Here is a 7,735-nt window from a genome sequence, read left to right on the forward strand (position 1 = left end):
CAAAATATATAAACTAGAAGATCAGGGTATATAGTAGAAGAAGAATTTAAATACAGAGGTTTAATAAGTTTTCAACAAAATCATAGAAGAAAAAACTTCCCCAAATTGGGAAAGAAATGCCAATGAAGATACAAGCAGCTTTTAGAACACCAAATAGACAAAACCTGGAAAGAACCTCTCCTTGCCATGTTATAGTTAAACTACTGGTGAATTTTACTAGATCTTCATGAAAGAATTAAAAGCACTGCTTCTCAAAATTTTTCATAAAATAGAAAAGGAAGGAATTCTATCCAACTCCTTCTACGATGCCAGCATCACTATGATACCAACACCAGACAAAGACAGAACAAAAAGGAAGAAAGAAAGAAAGAAAGAAAGAAAGAAAGAAAGAAAGAAAGAAAGAAAGAAAATTACAAACCAACCCAATCTCCCTCATGAACATAGATGCAAAAGGTCTCAATAAAATATTGGCAATTATGACAGGGATGGTTCAACATAGGCAAATCACTAAATGTAATACATCATACAAATGGTTTGAAGGACAAACATCATATGTTATCTCAATAGATGCAGCAAAGGCATTTGACAAAATCCAACATACCATCATGATAAAAGGGTTATAGAAACTGGGAACACAAAGAACATTTCTCAACATAATAAAAGCTATTTATGACAAACTTACAGCCAACATACTACTAAATGGGAGAAAACTTGAAGCTTTTCCACTAAATTCAGGAACAAGACAATGGAGTCCACTGTCCCCAATTTTATTTAATATAGTAATGGAAGTCTTAGCCATAGCAATAAGGCAAGAAATACTCCTAAAAGTGATACACATTAGAAAGGAAGATATCAAATTATCATTACTTCCAAATGATATGATTCTATACATACAGGACCCTAAAAATGCTACCAGAAAACAAGTTAGCACTGATAAACACTTTTAGCAATGTAGCAGGAGACAAAATAAACACATAGAAATCAGTAGCTTTCCTAGATACTAACAACAAACATGTAGAGGATGAAATCAGGGAAACTCTCCCATTCACAATTGCCTCAAAATAAATACAGACAGACAGACAGACAGACAGACAGAAAGAAAGAAAGAAAGAAAGAAAGAAAGAAAGAAAGAAAGAAAGAAAGAAAGAAAGAAAGAAAGAACGACCTTGGAATAAACTTAACCAAGGAAGTAAAAGATCTCTACAATGAGAACTTTAAAACACTCAAGCAAGAAATTGCAGACAACACAAGGAAATGGAAAAACATCCCATGTTCTTGGATTGAAAGAATCAATATTGTGTAAATGTTCATTTTACCAAAAGCAATCTATACTCCTTTGGCTTTTACATTCTTTCTGTCACCCCTTCTGCACTGGAACCTAAGCCTTGGAGGGTGTGATAGAGATGAATGAAACAATTTTTTTTTTAAAAGAAAAATACCACAAAAGTTTTTTAATACCACAATAACTGATGCCTATGACTCTGTAGCAGCTCAAGAAAAAAATTAAATAATTTAGATTTTAAAAGATAGAATATTAAAAACACACAATTCAAGCTAGAAGCATTCTCACTAGCCATCATTCCTATGAAATAAGTAGAAATTTTGTCTATGCCATTGAAAATGTTCATTTTTAGTTTTCAGAAATGTATTTTTAAAATTATTAGAAACATAATAAAATGATATAATTGAAAATACTGAACAAACAATTGCAGCATGCTGTCTCACCATCATACTAAAAGAACTCTACATTTTATGCATTTTAAAGTATAAGGGGTTTTCTATTTTTATCCTTTCATTTTCACCACACTCTATTCTTCTCATATGTATCATATGCATGCAGATTTCATACTAATGTATGAATGTGAATGCACTAATTGTGTTAAATTTATGTAACGTCCTTTATTGGTAAATATGTCTTCATTTTCCGTAGTGCTTCATTGAACATTTTTGCCCTTTTGAAAAGGTGTTATCTGAGAAAAATTAATCACAGAGAACAGAAAAGTACCCTTGTCCTGAAGGTTCATATGTATGAAAATAATATGGTTCAGGAACCATTCTGAAGTTCAAAGTTAGTATGTTCATCATTCTTGGTATGAGATATAAGTAGAATTCCTCTATAAAGCAGGGTCACACAGTTTTTAGAAAAGAATGGGAAGCATATGTCATGTGCAACAGACAAAGATAATGTGTGATTAAGGAAAATATAAAAGAATTATGAGTATTAAAATGTTCACTGGAGATTCTTCCAAGTAGAATGTGGGATACTAATTCATTAGTTCAGAGGGTAAATTTGGCAAGCATACTCTATCACTTTGCTAGAAAAATATACAATGCAGGCATGGAGAGATGGCACTTGCCTGCAAAGCCAAAGGACTCAGGTGCGACTCCCCAGGACCCACATAAGCCAGATGCACAAGGAAGCACATGGCATCTGGAATTTGTTTTCAGTGGCTGGAGGCCCTGGCACACCCATTCTCTCTGTCTCTCTCGCTCTCAAGTAAATAAAATACTTTAAAAATATATACAATGCCAGAAAAATCCAGTTTATGTTTCCAGAGGGCAGAGTCCAGCATGATGGGAACAGGAAGCCAACTCACATTACCACATCAGCAAGAAAGATGGGGAAGAGAGTGAAGATTGCCATATATATATATATGAAGATTTAAAAAAAAAAAAACAAAAAAACAAAAAAACAAAAAAACAAACCTTCCAGGCCCATCCCTACTGACACTTCCAGCAAGACTCTCCTTCCTGAAGGCTCCACAACCTTCTGGAACAGCGCCACTAAAGAGTCCTAAGGGTACCTTAGTACTAAAGCACAGGGGTCCATGGGGGACATTTTACTTTCCAACCACCACACATGCTGTAAATCCCAAGATAAAAACACAAAAATTAGGCCCCTGGTGGAGGTGGGGTGAGGACCAGGCAAGTGGGCAGTGCCTGCAAATCCAGTATTGACTGAGGACAATCCAATGCCACTCTTGAGAAGCTGGAGGCCAGGCTAGACCCAGGCACATGCAGTCCCCAAGCCAAAGCATCCCCAGCATCCTGCTGCACCTCCCTGGGCCAAGAGCAGGGAAACTGAGTACAACAGATACTCCCCAAGCCCCAGCACAAACCTCTTCCCCTCTCTGGCCCACCATGGCCCATTTCAACAAAGGCCCTTCCTATTGGCACTGTGTTGAAGTCAGAAACAAGGTTGCCTCCAAGTATGACCACTTGCGAAAGAAGACCTGTGCTGGGCCTAAAGGATGGTATTATCCTCCCCAAGCTCCTTAACAAGCTGCAGCCAGGCTCTGTGAATAAGGTCAATGAGTCTTCACTAAAGTGGCTTCAGTTGATGAACGTTGGCAAATTTATTAGGCTTATGGCATGAAGCCACATGACAGATATGAAGCAAATGGAATGGAAATAGGACCCAGGTTCAGACAGCACTACTGACTCTAGCAGGTCAGGATAAAACAAAAGGATTCCATACAACCATTGATGTTGAAGTCAAGAGAAACAAGATATTTAAGTGAAGGAAAATTAAAGGCTGGCCAAAGGGTAATTGGTTTGCAGATGGGAGCCAATGACTGTGCCAGCCAGGCAGGTATGACTGCTTAGGAGACCAGGAGGCGTCTTAACGATGACCCCAAAATGCAAAGGGCCAGACCTTTTGACCAGACCACCTTTAATCTGCAGATGGGTCCCAACAAAGGTGCCAGGCAGGCTAGGATGTAAGCCCCAGGTACTAGAAGAGATATCTATGATCAGAAGCTAACATTATAGCTTGTGGATAATTCCACCATCTCTGCAGGATACCAACAAAGTGGGTATGGGCTCAGGAGGCAAGTGTGTGACCCTAAATACTCTGCTACTCCCAGAGTCCATCATTCACCAGGGAACCAGGGCACAGGAACAAAAGGGTCTGAAATTAGTGAAACCAATTACCAGGTGAGTACCCCAATGGCTACCCCAGAGATTACCAGTGTGGTGACCAAGGGATTGATCAATAGCCCTGCTGAGAGGAGCTCAGTATGTAGGCCATTGTTTTTATCCTGTGAGAACCAAGCTAGCCTTGAATAATTTTTTTCTCATTTTCCTAAACACAATCATGCTTATTGTACCTAAAAGTAAATTGCCTTATATACTTACCTTTTTCCTTGTTTTGCTTCATATTTCCTTTTAGTTTGTAACAATTAAATCCTACAGCATAACCAATAATCTTGCATGTGACGCAAAAAGGAATATTGTGATAGGAGAGTACTCTTATCTGGCCAATTCTTCTATTAAAGATCTTTGCAGTTTTACAATCCTACAGTAAAACTGGTATTTTCAAACAATAGGAAACGTTTTTCTTTGTTTTACAATTTAGTGTATCAGTTTTCTATATGGAAAACTAAACTCATGCTTAGTTGCTAAATGTGGTCTTTGCCAACTAAACCCAAGATGCAACATTGTAGAAATTTACATATCAGTGTCTCTGCATCATTGTGTGGTAAGTTTTAAGTAAAGTCCTAGTCAGTGTGAATCTGTGATCATGTGTACACATTCTCTTCTTGGGTTGACAATATATTTTCAGAGTGGTGTTTCTAAAGGAGTGTGTACAAAAACAGCCCCATGGGTGACATGGTTGTGACAACTTCATGTGTGCCAATGTATAGTGTAGAATTGCTCCATTTTTCACAACTGTATTTATTACTATATTTCTCAGCATAAGGATATCCCACTGTGATTTTAGAACATTAAAAATACAAAAGTTAGAGGAAGAAATATGGTTGGTAGGGAAGACTGAAATAATAGCTATTTGAAACATAAATATTTTAAGGTTATTAAAATATTTTACTTATTTATTTGTTATTTATCTGAGAGTGAATGAGAGAAAGAGGCAAAGTGAGAGAGGATAAGTGTTCTAGGGCCACTAGCCACTGCAAAATATAAATTTTTAAATTAAAACATGGAACACTAAGAAATAAAATAAAAACCAAAGACCTAATTGAAAGATTTCATAACGATATAAAGGACATATTGGGGCTGGAGAGATGGCTGTGCGGTTAAGCACTTGCCTGTGAAGCCTGAAGATCCCAGTTTGAGGCTCAATTTCCCCAGGACCCACGTTAGCCAGATGCACAAGAGGGCACATGCGTCTGTAGTTCGTTTGCAGTGGCTGGAGATCCTGGTGCACCCATTCTCTCTCCTTCTATCTGCCTCTTTCTCTGTCTGTCGCTCTCAAATAAATAAATAAAAACAAACAAACAAGTTTATTAAAAAAAATAATGAACATATTGCATTTCAGGGAGGTTAAACACTGTCCAACTCAGGACATTACCTCCCCAAACAGTCTCCCCCTATGTCACTTAATTCACTTAATTCAACCACAGACAAGAGGATCCACAGGACTTGCTAGCTCGCTAGTCAAGCTAATCCTGTGAGCTCTGAGCTCTGAGCTCAGTGAAAAATTCTGCCTCAAAAAAAAAAAAAAAAAAAAAAAAGGTGAAAGGCTGGAGAGATTGCTTAGTGGTTAAGGCACTTGCCTGATAAGCCCAAAGGACCTAGGTTTGATTCCTCAGGACCCATGTAAGCTAGATGCACAAGGTGACTCATGTGTCTGGAGTTCATTTGCAGTTGCTGGAGGCCCTGGTGTGCCCATTCTCTCTCTCTATCTGCCTCTCTCTCTCAAATAAATAAATAAAGATAATTTGTTATTTTAAGTGGAGAGCAATTAAGAAAGATATGTAATGTGAATCTTTGGCATTCACATGTGCACGCACAAACACACACACACACACAGACACGCTCACACACATGTTACCACACAAACAAGCATAGCTGCATATATGTATACATGACCTCATATTTTCACACCTGCAAGCATATCAACACACATATACACAAAAAATATATTGAGGAGCTTCTGCATTCCCATTGCTGCTGCCATCTTCATAGTACTAATTTGAGAAAAGTCAAGGGTAAGCAGGAGGGCAGTTTCAGATTCAATAATATCTGAGCTCTTTGAGCTTATTGAAAATGTCCATGAATGACTAGAAAATTTCAGATTCAATAATATCTGAGCTCTTTGAGCTTATTGAAAATGTCCATGAATGACTAGAAAATTCTGTGCATATGTTTTGATGGTGATAAGGATTTCTAAGTGTTTGATAAGGAGAGTCACTGCAAATGCACATACTTTAGAATTAAAAACAATACCCTTTTTTTTTTTCCGAGGTAGGGTCTCACTCTAGCTCAGGCTGACCTGGAACTCACTATGTAGTCTCAGGATGGCCTTGAACTCATAGTGATCCTCCTACCAATGCCTCCCAAGTGCTGGGATTAAAGGTGTGTGCCACCACACCTGGCTAAAAACAATATTCTTAAATATCAGACAGTCATGTCACACTTTTATTTCCCATCATGTTGTTTCTGTTTTCTAGAGCATTGTAGAATTTGTCATGAACTTATTTATTTATTTTTTAAATGAGAGTGACAGGGAGGGAGAGAGAAAGAGGCAGATAGAGAGAGACAGAATGGGTGTGCCAGGGTTTCCAGCCACTGCAAAGGAACTCCAAATGCGTGTGCCTCCTTGTGCATCTGGCTAACGTGGGTCCTGGGGAATCGAGCCTCGAACCAGGGTTCTTAGGCTTCACAGGCAAGTGCTTAACCACTAAGCAAACTCTCCAGCCCTGGCATCAACTTTTAAAAGAAAAGAGAAGACATATTTCAGACGTTAGTAGTAGCCAAATTCTACCTTTTTAAGCATCAAGAACTCTGAGGCATCTATCAGATAGAAAATGGCATTTGTTTGTTTCCTGGGTCATTAAAAGAGCACTGAAAGTCTGGTTGGTTTCTTGAACATGCAAATGCATGACTATCAAGTGGTCCTGCCTTATGCCTCACCTGTCTCTCAGTGACTAACATCCAGAGAGTGAGGGGCAAGCTGAGCCTTAGTGACTTGCATGACGTCTGCTCCTACTGTGCCCTCAGAGGTTCGCATTTACCTCACTCACTTCTCCCTGGAGCACTGGAACCATTACTTGGACTTTGTGTCCTGTGATCCAGCTTTCATTTGGCCCTCCTAACTGTCCATGCCAAAGTTCCAAATTTGGATAAATCAGTGTCTATAGGAGTCTATGTTATCCTTATTTTGCCTGTATGCCCTTTTTGACATTGTTATTACTAAATTCTATTCACCAAGTTCTTTCACCCTGCAGAAGAGACAGTGAATACCCTGTAGCAAGCACAAAGCCCAGAAGGCCCTTCTGCATTGGCCTCATGTAAGGCCATCTGTACTTGCCGTCAAAAAAAAAAGAAGGAATTAAGTTGTCACATTTTTGCACAATGTTTCCATGCCTTTAAATTGCCCCTTAAACCCTTTTCTGTTCTTTAGTTTTCCTTTTCACATGTAAAGACCACAGGTGTCATTCTGTCTAGCTATCTAATCCCTGTTGAACTCATTAAAATCCTTTTATATCAATTTTTCCCTATCTTTTTGTTTATTTGTTTGTGAGCAGGGAGAAAAGAGAGGAAGACTATGGGGGCACTAGGGACTCTTGCCACTCCAGATGTATGAGCCATTTTCTGCATCTGGCTTCCCATGATTACTAGGAACTCATTTTTTAACAAAAAAAATAATGATCATAGGCTAAAACAATAGCACAGAAAACACCTTCTCTTTCCTAGATGGCTGTTAGCTCCCACTCCAATCTTGGCTATGTGCTGAGGCCATTCTCCAACAATCTCAGCTATAGCTTTTATG

The 7,735-nt window shown here is 38.6% G+C and overlaps 1 pseudogene; it reads left to right on the forward strand.

Annotated features, from left to right (window-relative positions):
* Positions 1-3,141: 3,141 nt before the first annotated feature.
* Positions 3,142-3,998, forward strand: LOC101607643 (annotated as a pseudogene).
* Positions 3,999-7,735: the final 3,737 nt, after the last annotated feature.

Source organism: Jaculus jaculus, chromosome 2, assembly GCF_020740685.1.
Source record: "Jaculus jaculus isolate mJacJac1 chromosome 2, mJacJac1.mat.Y.cur, whole genome shotgun sequence".
NCBI classification, from domain to species: domain Eukaryota; kingdom Metazoa; phylum Chordata; class Mammalia; order Rodentia; family Dipodidae; genus Jaculus; species Jaculus jaculus.